Genomic DNA, 15,543 nt, shown 5'->3' with positions numbered 1-15,543 from the left:
AGAGATACCTTTTTTTTATTTTCAGCCTATTAAGTGAGCTTAAAATTTTTGGTTACATGTAAATTGTACGTAAAACATTTCACCGTGGCACAGTTCGCAGTGAGCTTTCTTATCGATAAAAGATTGCCGTATACTATACGGTCTCCAATTTTATTAGATTCAATATAAATATTAATTCAATTTTCATAGCTGATTGTGGCAGAATTCATGAATTCAAGAATAAAAACCTAACCTTATCTAACCTAACAAATAATACAGTATATCGGCTATTTTCAAAATTTGTTTGCTGCTGGCTTCCTGTAAAGTATAAACCGACAAGAACCGTGTTTTATTTAGACATGAATTTTATGTGAGTAGTATACGACACAAAGAGGTTGAACGGTCTTTAATGTACGGCCGTATATTTCCGATACAACATGGTGAAGTATGTTACGGCAAACTGCATACGTACAAGTTTCCATTTTCCAAGTATGTAGGTATGTATTAGTTTATTAGAAATATTGTATTTTGTTAATTAGTTTTTGGTATTTCGAAAGCATTGACAAATAATTACAAGATAAAAAGAACTTTTTGTACACAATGTTTTTAAATTTTCTGTTGAATCATATAAACTTGACGATTTTATGTATTTATAAATACTTTTTATTGTACCTGATAGAAATACTGAATAAAATATAGAATACTGTAATGTCATTATGACATTTCATATTGATTTCCATAGTAACGCACGTATATATTAATAATTTAGTTGCTAGGACCCCCTTAGCAACCAATAATAGTGTTTTACTTTTAAGAATTTTTTTCCGAAATAACTTTCCATACAAAACAGAATTAACTGAAAATGAAATCAATTCTTATTAAAAATTGCTAAAAGTATTAAAAGAATGCATTGTCGTCGTGGTCTGATATATTCTAAAAGTTTCCAATGTCTAGCTAGTCGGGAAGTTAGTTGAAAATCTTCAATCGTCCAATACAAATCTTGGACAAAAAAATTGTACTGAACAAACAAGAATACGAGCTAATAAAAACGTGGTAAAATAAGCTCTGTTGAAAGAATATTGATATTCTTTTTGCTCAACGATGTTTTCTGCGATATCTTTGCTTCTGTTTTATTTTTGACGTCTAACGCTAGCTCATTTTAAACCAGCGCCAATCCTCAGCTAAACATACAAAAGCGAGGCAGGCGCGAGTTTGGTGAATATCGACAGCCATTTTGAGGCTAATTAGAGGGTCGTAAGACTGGCCTTTGTTTCGACGTCAAGTTAACCAACTAACTATGTTGCACGTCAGAGACGATTCAGGAGACAAAATAATAACTGTACAAGCTTTGGTTAAAGTCACTGAACAGGAAACTTGTTAGCAATCGTATCCGGAAACTTGTACGTATGCAGTTCGCCGTATTACACTTCATGATGAAAATAAATGATGTATCGAAAATATATGGCCGTATATTAAATACCATTTAACCTCTTTGGGTAGTATAGTACTGCCATAAAAGTCATGTCAAAATAAAATACGGTTCTTGTCGGTTTACACTCTTTACAATAAGCCAGCAACAAACAAATTAAAAAAAAGCCAATATACTAAATTATTTGTTAGTTTAGGTTAGGTTTTCATTCTTTAATTCATGATTTTTGCCATAATCAGCTATGAAATTGTATAATGTTCATATTGAATCTAATGAAATTGAAGACCGTATAGTATACGGTCATCTCTTACCGATAAGAAAGCTCACGGCGAACTGTGCTACGGTGAAATGCTTTACGTACAATTTACATGTAACCGTTTGAAATATATTATTTCACTCTATAATAAAAATATAAATTTCGTTACTTTTCAATGACGATACCTCTGTAGAATTCGATTTTTGATTTCAAATTTTCAGATGTTGTATTTTAGTAAATGCATGCTATTATAGTATAGTAACTATTATAATATAGTATAGTAACGGAAGTCGAAATTCTACCCATATCGGACGGCGCCGTGAACTGGCCACGACCGATTGGCCCCTGCTTATTGGTGGCCGGTACAATTGGGCGTCGGTACAATTGGACGCCGGGATAATTAACCGCCGTTACAACTTGTCTCTGGAACAATTGGACGCCAGACAAGTGGACGCCGCACGGTCAAATTAAATGCGCAACGGAATAGACGTACGTAACGATTTGGTAGAGAGTGTAGACAAGTCAGTTTAATATTTCTATTTCTATCTACTTAGTAGTTTTGCCTTATATACCTATAGAATTATTATGCCTTATGATGGTTATAAAAAGAAAAAAATTCTTCCCTCTTTAGAATTTAAAGATGTGCATAATTAATTAATTTATTGTGTATACCTGGGTACTTCTTTATATTTAAAACAAATATTATGTTAGATGTTAGAATGAAAATAACATTATATTTCAGCGTTTTCTCGACTTAATAATAAAGTTTAAACATGTCCCGTTCCCTCTCGGACCATAAAGGTTTCAAGTTTCCCCTATTAACAATCTTTTTTAGTAATTCTCACGTCATCTGGAATTCCAGATCTCCAAGGAACCCGGTTGGGAATCATCAATCTGGACCCGGCTTGTTTATTGTACTGACAATATTTTAAAATTAGTAAATATTATCTGGAGATTGCTTTATAATAAATTGTATCATATTGATAACTACAGATTGCTTAGTAATACAGATGGAGTGAGGGCGTGTGTTCGGACAATACATAACACTCTTCGGTCTCATTTTTTTTCTCTGACACTATGCTATTAAAATTACAAATTTAAGACATCCATTGCATGACACGAAAAAACAAATAAATATAAGCACTATTAGAAAAACAGTATAAAAATAGTAAATAAATAATATATTATATAGTAGGGACATGAAAGTATGCTGAATGAGCTAAGTAGACTCTCTTTTAAGAATTCATAAAACTACGTCTACCTATACTCATTCTTACGTGTATGTAATATATCAACATCTGAAGAAATTTGGTTGAAGAGAGTTATTGCCCTCGCAATTGGCATCACCAATAGCAGGTTAGTTCTGCATATTAAGAGAACAAACCACTGGTGCTCTTGCTGACTTAAAATATTTGAAAATGTTCATGCCCAGTTCATAATATTATCCAATCATTCCTTAGCTTACAAATTGACGCCGTACGTGACATATATTAATTATAGAAAACAATATTGTTTGTGTCATACATCCACTTGGTAACTTGTAGGTACTATCGGTTTTTTATCTTTAAGAGCATCTTTAACAGTATTTCAGATTAACATTATTAACTGACTCTCTTCTCTCTCTTCTTGGTCGTGCACTCATGGCTGAGGATCGTGACCACATTTAAATTTTGCCATCCTTTGAGCAACCAACTTTTCATCCTTCTCGATCTTCCGCTTCTCTCAAGACAGAATGGATGGCGCCCCCAGTCAGCTCCTTCACTTGGTCGCTCCATCGCGCAGACGCTCTTCTTCTGCTTCGCCTTCCCTGGAGGCTACCCAAAACTACCAGTCTCACCAGGTTGTCTGGTCCGCGCCTGACAATATGTCCAAAAAACTGGAGAATTCTTCTCAGACATATCGTTGAGAGCCGTTCCTTTATCTTCAGTCTCTGGATGATTGAATAGTTCGTCCTGTGCTCCGTCCAAGAAATACGAAGCATTCGGCGCCAACACCACATCTCAAAGGGATCAATTGCCTTCCGTTCTAATAACTGACAGTATGTTCTAAAAGAAACTGCGATAATCATAACTTGAAGTGTCATGGCTGCCGTTGTGGCGCTGCGATATGTTATGAAAGGATTGCCAATATTAGGAGACTTTTTTCCCTATTTTGGTTCAGAATGTGCTACCTACAAAGAGATTGAAAGACCTATCTATAATGAAAGTAAGATTTATTTGAAATTGTATGTTTTTGATTACCATAATTTTGGTTTTATTTTGGCATCAAGCTAATAAGGTCTACAATACTTTCGTGAATGATTGAAAATCGTACCTCCAGATTATTTTTTTGAAATACGAAACTTGTAAGTACCTACACCATTAATTTAAAATAGGAAATGAAATAATTAATAAATGTCATTTCATGAGAATTTAAATAAAATACTTACCAACAATAACTATTGGATATAACTAATTGCATCTGATCCATCTTCACTCAGTGACGTCCCTAGACAAAATGCCGCCCCATTTTTTATACAATATTTTTATCATCCTTTAATGACTCAAATATCTAAGAAATGTGTTGTATTAAATAATATATAATAATAATAGTAAATCTAATTTAAATGCCATCTCTACTTCAATAGAAAATATTGTGATTCCATAGTTTCAGATACATTTTTAAACACACCTGATAACTTTCAAAACTCGCGAGTGACTGGCAAAAATATTTGGATAAATTAATTAAGTACCTATAAATATAATTTGCAAATCTGCCCGTGTCATTGCTGGTCATCATGGACGTCACGTCCAAGTACAACGGAAGTAAACCAGACATCGCGAACTCGACGAAAAAATACAGTCCTCTTAAACCTGTTATGTCAATTAATACATTTTGTTTCCAACCAGTGAGCTGAATTTTTTAACGGAAAGATATTTCCGTTATTACTAAGTTTATGTACCTATTTTTATATATACGTAATTATTCTACTCGATTTGCCGCCCTTCGAGTAACTGCCGCCCCCAAGAGACGCTCAATCTGCCTACCCCCACGGGACAATTCACAATCCCTCGATTAAAATCGTCTGTGTTCCATGAACATAATATGTACTGACACCTACTAGAGTTATCTTCTATTCCTCCATTATTTGTCCAGGATTTGCATTGATCAAAACTATAATTTCGTTTTCGCTAACTTATACTGTTGGCATCAATTTTCGTATTAATAATTTATAACAAACAGTTCTTCATGAAGTAACCCAATTACTCAAGCAGGGTTATGGCATTAATATCATTATAAACTTCGCAAATCATACATATTATTGAGTAAATTTCCCAGTGAATGTTCCCAAAATCATCAAACTTATGAACAGGAGTAGACACTTTTAATTACATATTATAGTGCCGGTTAATAGAATAGAATTTACGAAAGGCGACGTATTACCTGAAATAAATTATTATTCGAATTAAATTAATTCTGAAACTAGGTACCTATTCTTTACTTGGTCCTGTAGCGAGTTGGGAATAGGTATCTTTCATATTTCACTCATAACTAGAGCGGTGGAGCAATGGGGTTTTTCCCGGTGCTCCGAAAGTTTTTAGTGCTCCACTGCTCCGGATGTTTTTTTTATTATTAAATTTTCGTCCTTTCAATCTAATGAAAATTATTTTAATTATTATTTGAAATACGGCAACACTGCCGAGTGATAAATAACTTCACTTTTTTAATAATGAAAATGATGAATAATAAACCTTGTTTTAAAACTATTTATTTTTTAAATTTCTTAACATCTGTATACATATAATACCTATTAAAACTTTTTACCCGAAGCGGAGCAGACCCTGGAGCGGAGCTCGAGCAAGTATTAGGTCCCGGAGCAGAGCTGGAGCGGATCAACTCAAAAAGGGGTCATTTTCATCATTATATTAAACAAAATTTGCCCGACAGCAAATCGTCTTTCATTACCTGCCTCTCTTGTCAAAAAAATGAGGTTATTATTTAATGTATCACTCGGCAGTGTTGCCGTATATCAAAAAACTCCAGTGTTGCTAAGTGTCAAAAATAATATTTCCATTAGATTTTAGGACGAAAATTTAATAAAAAAAAAACTTCCGGAGTAGTGTAGTGGAGCACTACAAGTTTTCGATGCTCCAGGTAAAACCCCATTGATGTACTGATCCGTGCTGCTACTTCGAGCTCCGCTCCGCTCTGATTAAGAAAGCACGCTAAAAATAATTATAAGATAAAATTCTACTCGTGAAATAGCACCACAGGCGAATTCTTTTAATCAACCCCCCCCCCCCCCTTCTTGTGGGTACCATGATTTTATGTGTGGACAGTGTGTGAGGGAAGGCTGGTATGGTCTCATTATTCTCTAGTATTAATTATTACGCATGGATTAACATCTTCCATGAACTAATTTATTTTTTTTAATGAGGATTTGCTTGGATGTTTTCACATAATATAAATTTTAAAACGAGTAACTATTCGTCAACCACCACCGGTCCGTGGACACCGGCATTGGCATATGATTATAACGATGCTTTGTATTCGCCAATGATATCAACAACAAAAAACACCCCATCTAGTTAACAATTGCCAACACTGTGGCCAATATCATACATAATGACTTGACAGCACTTAAAGCCAAAATTACTACATTAACTCAGCTTTTGTGTGCTGAACTGGTAAAGCTAATAACGATAGCATATTGGGTGATTCCAATATTGCAATGTATGTAGATTTAGAGTAAACTAACCGGCTATAAATAAAATGGAACTATAGGGTGTACCGAATAATTTATTTTGATTCAAAACATATTATATTCGTAGTAATATACTAATATAGTATAGTCACCACGTTGCGTACGTATATTTTTTTCAGAATATCCATTCATTCATCACAATACAAATTAAGTACTTCAGAATTTTTGGGCAGCAAAATACTGACGACAAAGCGGGGTTCAAGAAGCTACAAAATGCATTTATTGAGTAACCAGTGTATTAATACTAACTGATAATAATTATATTATTTATGTACATATATAATTTAATAGCAATTAAATTATATTTATTCCCGACTTTATATACCTGCCTACATATTTTGAATATAATTGTAATTCTCTACGTTTAATTAATATATAAGCTTTATTCTAAAAATGATTACTAGACTCCATCCTAAATTTTAACATGTTCCCTTCCATTCTTCACTATTTTTCTAAGAAGAAAACGACCAGGGAACTCAGAAATAATGGGAACTAAAATACCTAACGTGTGTGGAGAAACAGGCCACCGATCTCGAGTGTGGATGAATGTGAGATAAACTTAAACGCGTGTAATGAATATGCTCGTATTTCATTGTGACAACTGCTCTCGTTTTATGCACTGACGCATATTCAATATTGGTGTATTTTAAATTGCAATTGCACATTGCACACTATTGCACGTCTATAATGTGTGGTTCATTTTGATATCACACTCATACATTCAAAACCCTGCGTGTGTTGGCTTATAGCCTATCGCAATTTTATAAATTAATCATTTCTGTGAAAAGGACGATCAGTGCTACAATAATTACTACAAAATTTAAAGGAACGAGATGTCGACTTGTTAAGGGACAGGAGTAGAGTGCCCTCCTTTCCAGCGATCTCAAGTGAACCGCAAATCACAACAATATTTAATCATCATCCCTTCTCACCAACCGTTGTTTTTTTTTTTTTACGTGAATGCCGTCGCTGGCTGATGTTCATGTGACCTTTCTAGAAATGGTTATGTAACATACATTCAGGTAAAGGTAAAGTTACCTATACGTATTTTTGTCCACTCATACGAGGTATAAATGAGAACTCTGCCATTCTGGGCAGTGTTGACCTGTGTGCCCCTGATAACTATCTATAAAAAGAACTTTTTATATACAGCATTTAATTTTCTGTTGAATCATATAAACTTGACTTGACTAGCTTAAACGATCAAAAAAATTTGTACTTGATAGAAATAATACTGAAATGTAATTTTGACATGTCATATTGATTTCCATAGTAACGCACGTATATATTAATAATTTAGTTTCTAGGACCCCAGACTCCTAGCAACCAATAATGGTGTCGAAATAACTTTTCATACAAAACAGAATTAACTGAAAATGAATTCAATTCTACTTAAAGATGGCTAAATGTATTAAAAGAATGCACTGGCATCGTGTTCTGATATATTCTAAAAGTTTCAAATGTCTAGCTAGTCGGGAAGTTAGTTAAAAATCGATTGCAAGATTTGTACCGGACAAAGAACCACCGGACAAATAAGAATACGAGCTAAGAAAAACGTTGTAAAATAGAGAGCATCAGTTGCTTATTCTCCCAAGGTGCAGAACCAACCTGCCATTAGTAATGCGAGTTGGGAGGGCGATAACTATGTTCAAGCAATTTGCTTCGGGTGTTGATATATTCCGCTTGCGTGAGCGTGAGTTTAGGTAGACGCTATTTTATAAATTCTTAAAATAGGGTACCTATGATGTATCTATAGTCTATGGTACCTATCCTTAGCAAACTTTGTGTAAACTTCTTTGAACTTTTATAGATGTATAATTTTATTTTCACTGCTCTTGTATGTTTATATTATGTTCTCTTTTTATATTTTCATTTTTATCCCCTTTATTACTTTTCTTTTTCTTTCTTCTTTATAATAACGTTGCATGTCATGTTGTGAACGTCTTAAATTTATAATTTGTAATGTCTACAATATGTAAAAATAAATAAATTGAATTGAATTGAATTGAATTTCAATTGTGATTACCGAGAGCTTTTTTTGCTCTCCCTAGGTCCTTTGGTCCTTTATTTCATGTATTACCAAGTTTTTTTCCCGTAAATTCAAAATTATGGTACTTTCTGACTTTTCTAATATCGTAGGTACATAGTACACGGGCCAAAATTATAGTACATCACTATAATTATTATAGTACGGTTGGCATCGCTGGGGAAATTTATTTTATTTATTAAGGAAACAAACAGTTACATTTTGAATACAAAAATATGTTTAAAAAAGAGTAGTGAAATTATATTGCAACCTACAAGACAACAATATTTCATCATCACTCCTTCTCACTAACCATTGGTTTTCTTTTTACGTGAATGCCTTCGCTGGCTGACGTCCATTTGATCTTTATAGAAATGGTTCAGTAACAGACATTCAGTTAAAAGTATGTTATATGACGTAATCTTACAATTAATAACATAAATATAAAATATCTACAATTAAAATTATTACATATAAAATTTAAGCTATACGTACACCCGAAGTCGGTTTCGACCTAATCCCCGAAAGGTTATCAATATAGCGGAAATGAATTTTCCAAAATAACATGATTTATCAAAAAAAAAAAATATTTTGTATAATGTCGGTAGAGTCCGTCCGGTACAGTGGCGTACTCATCTAAGTATTAAGTTCGTCCGGATTGATGGGCATGACGTGGCCTGCGGGTAATTAAAAAGCCCGTTTAGACAGGTGCGCGAGATTTGGCAGAAGTTCAAATTTAATGCGTAATCGTCCGACTTTGTATATACCTACCTACTACGAGCCGCCATTGGAGTATCGGTAATTTAGGACAGCTCATGACGAACGGTGAATTGTGTATTATCATCAAATGAAAATATCTTATAACAATATTCTTTACACGTGGTGAATACCAAGTGACTAACTCAGTTTATATTCGTCACTGTTCTGGCAGAAAACACTAATTTGAAAAAATGACATATTGAGTTAGTACCAAAATATTCCTTATTTCAAAGTTTACCGTCTGGAAATCTTCTTAATAAATAAACATTCTTTATTTTAAAGTCATCCTTTTTACGATTACTTAATAAACTCATACGATAGACCATTATTTCAAACATTTTAACAACTTCAAAGTCAAATTACTCAAAACTAGTATTCTCCAGTTAGTGTGTTCTGCCAGAACAGAGACGATTAATTATAATGAATTGCTAAGTTGATACAAAGTAAATCTCTTGAAAACATTACCTACTGTGGCTTCTCCCCGCGCAGCGTTCGTAAGTCGATACCTTTCGCACAGTGTTTCTTACTTGGAGTTGCATCAATCAATCTGAAGATAGTGATGGCCGAGCGGCTTATGCGCCGGCTTATAATGTCATGGGTTCCACGTTCGAATCCTCGGTCTGCAAATACACAAATCATTGTTTTTAAATTTGTGTTTGGAATCAAAGTATGACCTAATAAGTTGAGCAAGTGGTTAACATCCATTTTTCGTATAAACAAAAATCTGTTAATACAAACCTCCACTCTGTGGATCCCCATTATATGATTCTATTAGGATCGGACATGGAAAGAAATTTAATTTAAAAGCTTGACACTAGCATTTTTTTTCTACCATATAGCTTATTATCTTACCCTATTTGGTATTATTGTAAATGATACTTGGAAATACTGTAGTTGTATTGGCCATTAGCTTGGAATATGTTTTGTAAATAGTGCAGTGTTGACCTCTCGTAAATCAACAGTCTGGAAATTGCGGATTTAAATGTTTTCCATTATCGAATTGATGGGATTTTATTTTAAAAAACACGGAAATACACTGTTATTGAATTTTCACAAAAATATACAAAATAGACGCTGAACACACCTGTGAAAAATATTTACCTCGCCCGGCTAAAAGTGCTTCATTTCGATTAATGCCCTTTGTTTCAATATATTTCGATTACTGGTTTTATGTTTGTTTGACTGTTTATTCTTAATGAAACGACATATTATTATTATAAATAACAATCATGTCCAAGATTTAGTTTTATATTAAGTATTTTTTTTTTCAATTTAATAAATATTTTCAAAATTATTATATTACACCCTTCTTGGTCGTTCCCTCATGGCTGAGGATCGTGACTACCCTGAAAATCAGTCATCTTCTGAGCGACCAAGACTCTCCACCACTTTTGTTCCTCTGCTTCTCACGAGACTCGTAAGACATTCCAAAGGTAAAAATAACCAACATAGCCACCTGTCTTTAAGTATTTAGTATCATTTAGGATTTATTCATACACATTTATTTATTACTATTATTTATTTATTTATACGAGTACATATAACAAATTATTAATTCAAGACGTTTACAACATGATATTAAAGAATAAAAAGTACAAGTAAATCAACTAGAGAAAAAACAAGGTAGAGAAAAAAAATCAAAGCAAAAAATAATTTTATAGAAAGAAAAAATCTATCTAATTCTATCGAATCTTCTACTTACACGTGCAAACAAAGACTAAGAGGGATATTCCAAAGTTTTTTTTTGTATGGAATTTGTACAGATTTGTTCGAGTTCTCAGAGCTTTCTAATTTAATATAATATGAAATGACCTATGCTTCCAACAATAAAACTTGCCTAAATTTGTTCATATTGTGTTTGGCTGTTATTTTGAAGCAGTGATCTGAGTTCCCAGCAGCCTACTGGATAAGAGGGTTGACGAATAAAACGATTAATAGAGCAAGTAGTGTTGAATAAGTAGGTATCTATTTTAGTGCATATTGTCTTTTTATAGTGTAATTATCTTTTATTTAAAAAGTAAAACATATTATTCAGTAAAATACTGAACATACTCGTAAATAAAAATTCAAATTCAAATCCCGTAAATACGGCTATTATATGACATTGACCACAGCTAGAGTTGGGTTTCGAGAATATCCCGACGGGAACTCTCCAGAAATTTTTGAGATTTTCCATCCCGAATCTCGAGAATTGAAATTTTTAACATTTCGGGAAATCCCGGATCTCGAGATTCTTTTCTCGGGATTCGGGATTTCTTTATTATCAAATATTAATTGAAAAAACGATTTTCTATTCGAAAAAAGTGGACAGAACACACAAAACGTTCAATGACTGATCGGGACATTTAACACAATTAAGTCAACGTCGACTCAAAATAAGCGCAATTTTTGCAGCATCAGGGAATTTTGTATCTCAAAAGCGTGCGCGATTGTCAGACGCAGCGATTGGCAGTCTGTATTTTTTGAAATTCAATTTTAATAAGTAATGTTTTGAACTATTTTTTTTTTTTTTCTATTTTGTTTGTCTTCTTACATAAAATTTTTGAAATTTGTCTGCGTTTACAAGTTTTTTTTTAAATTTCCCGATATCTCGAGAATTCTCGAGAATTCTTTTCTGGAAATCCCGAATCTCGAGAATTCAAAATGTCATCATTTCGGGAAATCCCGAATCTCGAGATTGAGATTTTCTCGGGAAATACCCAACTCTAACCACAGCCTACCATCTTTCGACAGGCACCTTTCGTAATTTATTATATAAAATAAAATATTAAGATAGACATTGCTTTCCATTAATATTAAGTATTAATGGAAATTGAATAATTGGATGAAATTAAGTCGTTAAAAATAATATATTATTCAGTATGTATATTGATTTTGATTACATTCTTTTCAGAGTTTATTATATCATTTATTTCACACAAAGAGAGCACTTTAATTTACTATACCACGCATAGTATTAAGGGCACACATGCTTACCTAGAGTTTCTGTTTTTTCATTTAAAGTTGAACTATGACATTGAATACTAGGTATGATTTTTAAAGTGAAAGTGATATTATGTTACATCTCTTTTACGCATGCTAATATGATTAAAAAGTTATTCTTTCTCTTTCTGTCACATTCGAATTTGATTACCGAAGTTTCAACATTTACTATGCGTATTAGCTGACGTGCTTCGTCGTTTACAAATTATAACATAAATTTAAAAAATATATGTATTTATAATATTAAATATATTTTATAATGTACACAGATTTTTTTAACAACTATATTATATATACTTTTATTTATTTGTCGCATATTTAAAATGTTCTTGCTATATTAAAATCTTTTTTTTAGCCGGCCAAATAAATCCGTATTTTTGGCCATAGACTAATATAAAAATCTCTCTCCTGTCAAATATTATGTTTGCAAATTGCAAGGTACCTAAAACAATTGTGTTTTATATCAGGAATAAGAAACACTATCTGTAAGTACAATATTATGTTATTTATTACTATCGTAGTATTATGTGTGTTTTGCATATATTATTCAAGTGTTTATTTATTGTTTTCTTAGTCTATACATACTTTCAATGTTTCATAATTCCGACGTAATACAATCCTTTTTTTGAGGTTAGTTACATTCATTCCAGAATTATATAAAACCTGTGATTTCATATATATTTGTTTGATATAATCTAAGGCGTTCTAGTTGTTATTAAACATGTTACCTACCTGATTACTTTATTTTAGTTAATCAATCTTTTTTGATGCTTTGTATTATCACTAATCCGTTTTAATTACCACTCTTCAAACAGTCGCCAACTATAAAAGATTAAAAATCACACTATTAACAGTTCCTATGTTATGTTTTTTGCAGATGGAGAAAATGTCTACCGAGATCTTTGCTTGTCGACGGTTTCATATGAATAAGATGGAATGAAATAAATCTTTTAATTAATAATGAAATAAATCCAACTTTCGGCGTACGTTTCGAACATGGCGTGATTTATGACGTCGACCATCAAGCATATACACCCATTTTATAGATTTAATAGTACAATTACACAAGGTAAATATAAAGTGACTAATGTTTAAAAAATAAAACAATTTTATAAAAACATTTTTGCACTAAATTTATTATTATCGATAATGATATAAAAGTTGCTATTTTGATTCGTAATATAAAATATAATATAATTGTGCATATCAGTTACTTGTATCATATTAGGTATGTCATTTGGTAGAGCTTACTCTCCAAGTCTTGTCTTTTTCAGCCTCAATATCACTTTGATATTAGAAAAATTGTCTTTCCAACACCAATGAAAGGTGCATGTATCTATACACACACATTTCAAAGGCTTTAAGTTTTCTAGATGCTGTATATTAATTACTTCTTCTCTTCGGCTATATCCGCATCTTAGTTGCAGCATATGGATACAATGCGGCGCCTCCAAGAATCTCTGTCACTCTAGTTTTTTTGCATCGTTCCAGGTCATACTAGCAGCCCGTAACTCCGCCAGATATGCTATATAGATAGTATTTAGTGGCCATCCAGGACGCCGGAATCCGGTTGGCTTGAAGAACAGGCAAACCAGATTGGGATTCTCTTCAGGCACTCGCAGCACGTGGCCGGGCCAGGTACAAAGTTGCGTATTCACTCTCAGCGTGATGGGAGGCTATTTGGTGCGTTCTTTTATCTCCCGTTACTTCTAAAATTACCGCACACCCAGTATCCGTCGTAAACATCTGTTCTCGAAGCTCAGTATACGGTTGCTCGGAGCCTTTGTAAGGTGCCATGACATAAAAACTAGTAAGATATTTAAAATAGCTGCTAGAATGAATACATTGTTGAAAGGAAATGAAAACTGATATTATGATATATCAATTAATTTGTCCATCTGAAGTTGTAGATATCAGTTAATAATTATGTGTTATACCAGTAATTAAATGCTGACTTCAAATGAAAATTGACAATTAAATATTGAAATAATATATTACCAGTTTTGATTTTTTTAAGTACTATACTATATCCATGGTTCATATTACAATGTCATAGTAAAACTTAGAAGAATAAAATATGTCGTAAGACGAAATCAATCTTGGGGTTTTAATATAAGTTAAATAAATAGTACACAGCTAATTTGTTATTACTTTGAATACATGCCATGTCTTTACATCAATAAAAAACAGAAAAACAATTTAATAATGTATAAATATTTATATAAGACTTAACAACGGCTGACATCTAGTTAGACACGATGAACTCCATTTAATTTCCTCTTATTTTAAAATTCACCAAGATATATCCTAATAAGTAGGTAAGTATATTACATTTGTACATATAATAAGTAAATCAAGTACTTAACATAAATAATTATACTGTAAAATTAAATTACAATTGAAGCAGTATATATGGACCCCACAGAGTAATTAACAATATAATAATTTATATAATTATATCGGGTATATACTATATTGACACATTTTAATGAAGTCTATTTTTCTTGGTACCTACGTTCAATGATAAATGTTGTTTTATATTGTAACATAAACAATGGTAATATGCATTGATCTTTCTGATTTTTAAACTGTGATATCTATTTTATATATCTATTGATTTCTATGTGTATTATTGATACATTATTTATTTCAAATACAATAATTTCAAAACTAACAGTAAATAATATATAGAAAGCGTCATGTTGTTTAGTTGGAAAATCTACTAGGAAATTCCATCCAATCCAAATCCAATTTTTACCAGGTGGGTACTTGTAGGTCAGTTATTTTTGGAATAAAATGAATCCCTTAAAAAATATGAAATAAGAATAGAATGATAAATATTTGTGAAAATTTACCAAATCAACATGTTTAACGTGAATATTTTCACACTAAAATGATAAATATTGTTAAGAAAATATACACAAACAGTTCATTCAGAAGTTATGACGTTTAAAAGATCCCGCGAGTTAACTCGTGCGTGGCACTGATCAGTTATGAGGTGATATCAGTTATAATCATTTATGAGGAATGGTTATAAGCCATTGGCACAACCAATTTGGTTTTTGACCTTGAGAACAAAATGTACTTTTTACACGGAACCAAACCCCACGGCTGCAGAGACGAATGCTTATACAAAATATGGCACAGTGGAATCGCCAGCAAAATCTGTAGGTATCATTATTTAGATGTAAGTATACATATTATTTTGAATTTCATAAAATTACACTCGTTCTAGGTGTCTCGTAACAGTAAACTATATTAGTAAATTAGATATATCTTGATGAACTATAAAATAGTGATGTAATATAGACTTGTTGAAAATATATTAAGCATAATAAAATTTAAAATAAAAATTTAGAAATTCAGCC

General features: G+C 32.3%; 1 protein-coding gene and 1 long non-coding RNA gene across 2 annotated transcripts in view; both read left to right on the top strand.

The window, feature by feature from the left end:
• The window catches only part of Ptp36E (protein tyrosine phosphatase 36E), a 653,618-nt gene that overhangs the window by 146,575 nt on the left and 491,500 nt on the right, over nucleotides 1–15,543 (top strand). The window lies entirely within an intron of this gene.
• LOC147074631 (uncharacterized) lies at nucleotides 12,596–14,353 on the top strand. Its single transcript, XR_015070254.1, has 3 exons — nucleotides 12,596–12,660; nucleotides 13,053–13,244; nucleotides 13,667–14,353. It is a non-coding gene; the product is annotated as an uncharacterized LOC147074631 (long non-coding RNA).

Source organism: Rhyacophila brunnea, unplaced genomic scaffold, assembly GCF_057557595.1.
Source record: "Rhyacophila brunnea isolate RB1 unplaced genomic scaffold, BYU_Rbru_1.0 scaffold_16, whole genome shotgun sequence".
NCBI classification, from domain to species: domain Eukaryota; kingdom Metazoa; phylum Arthropoda; class Insecta; order Trichoptera; family Rhyacophilidae; genus Rhyacophila; species Rhyacophila brunnea.
The sequence above is the reverse complement of the archived record's forward strand: the minus strand, read 5'-3'. Positions and strand labels throughout refer to the sequence as shown.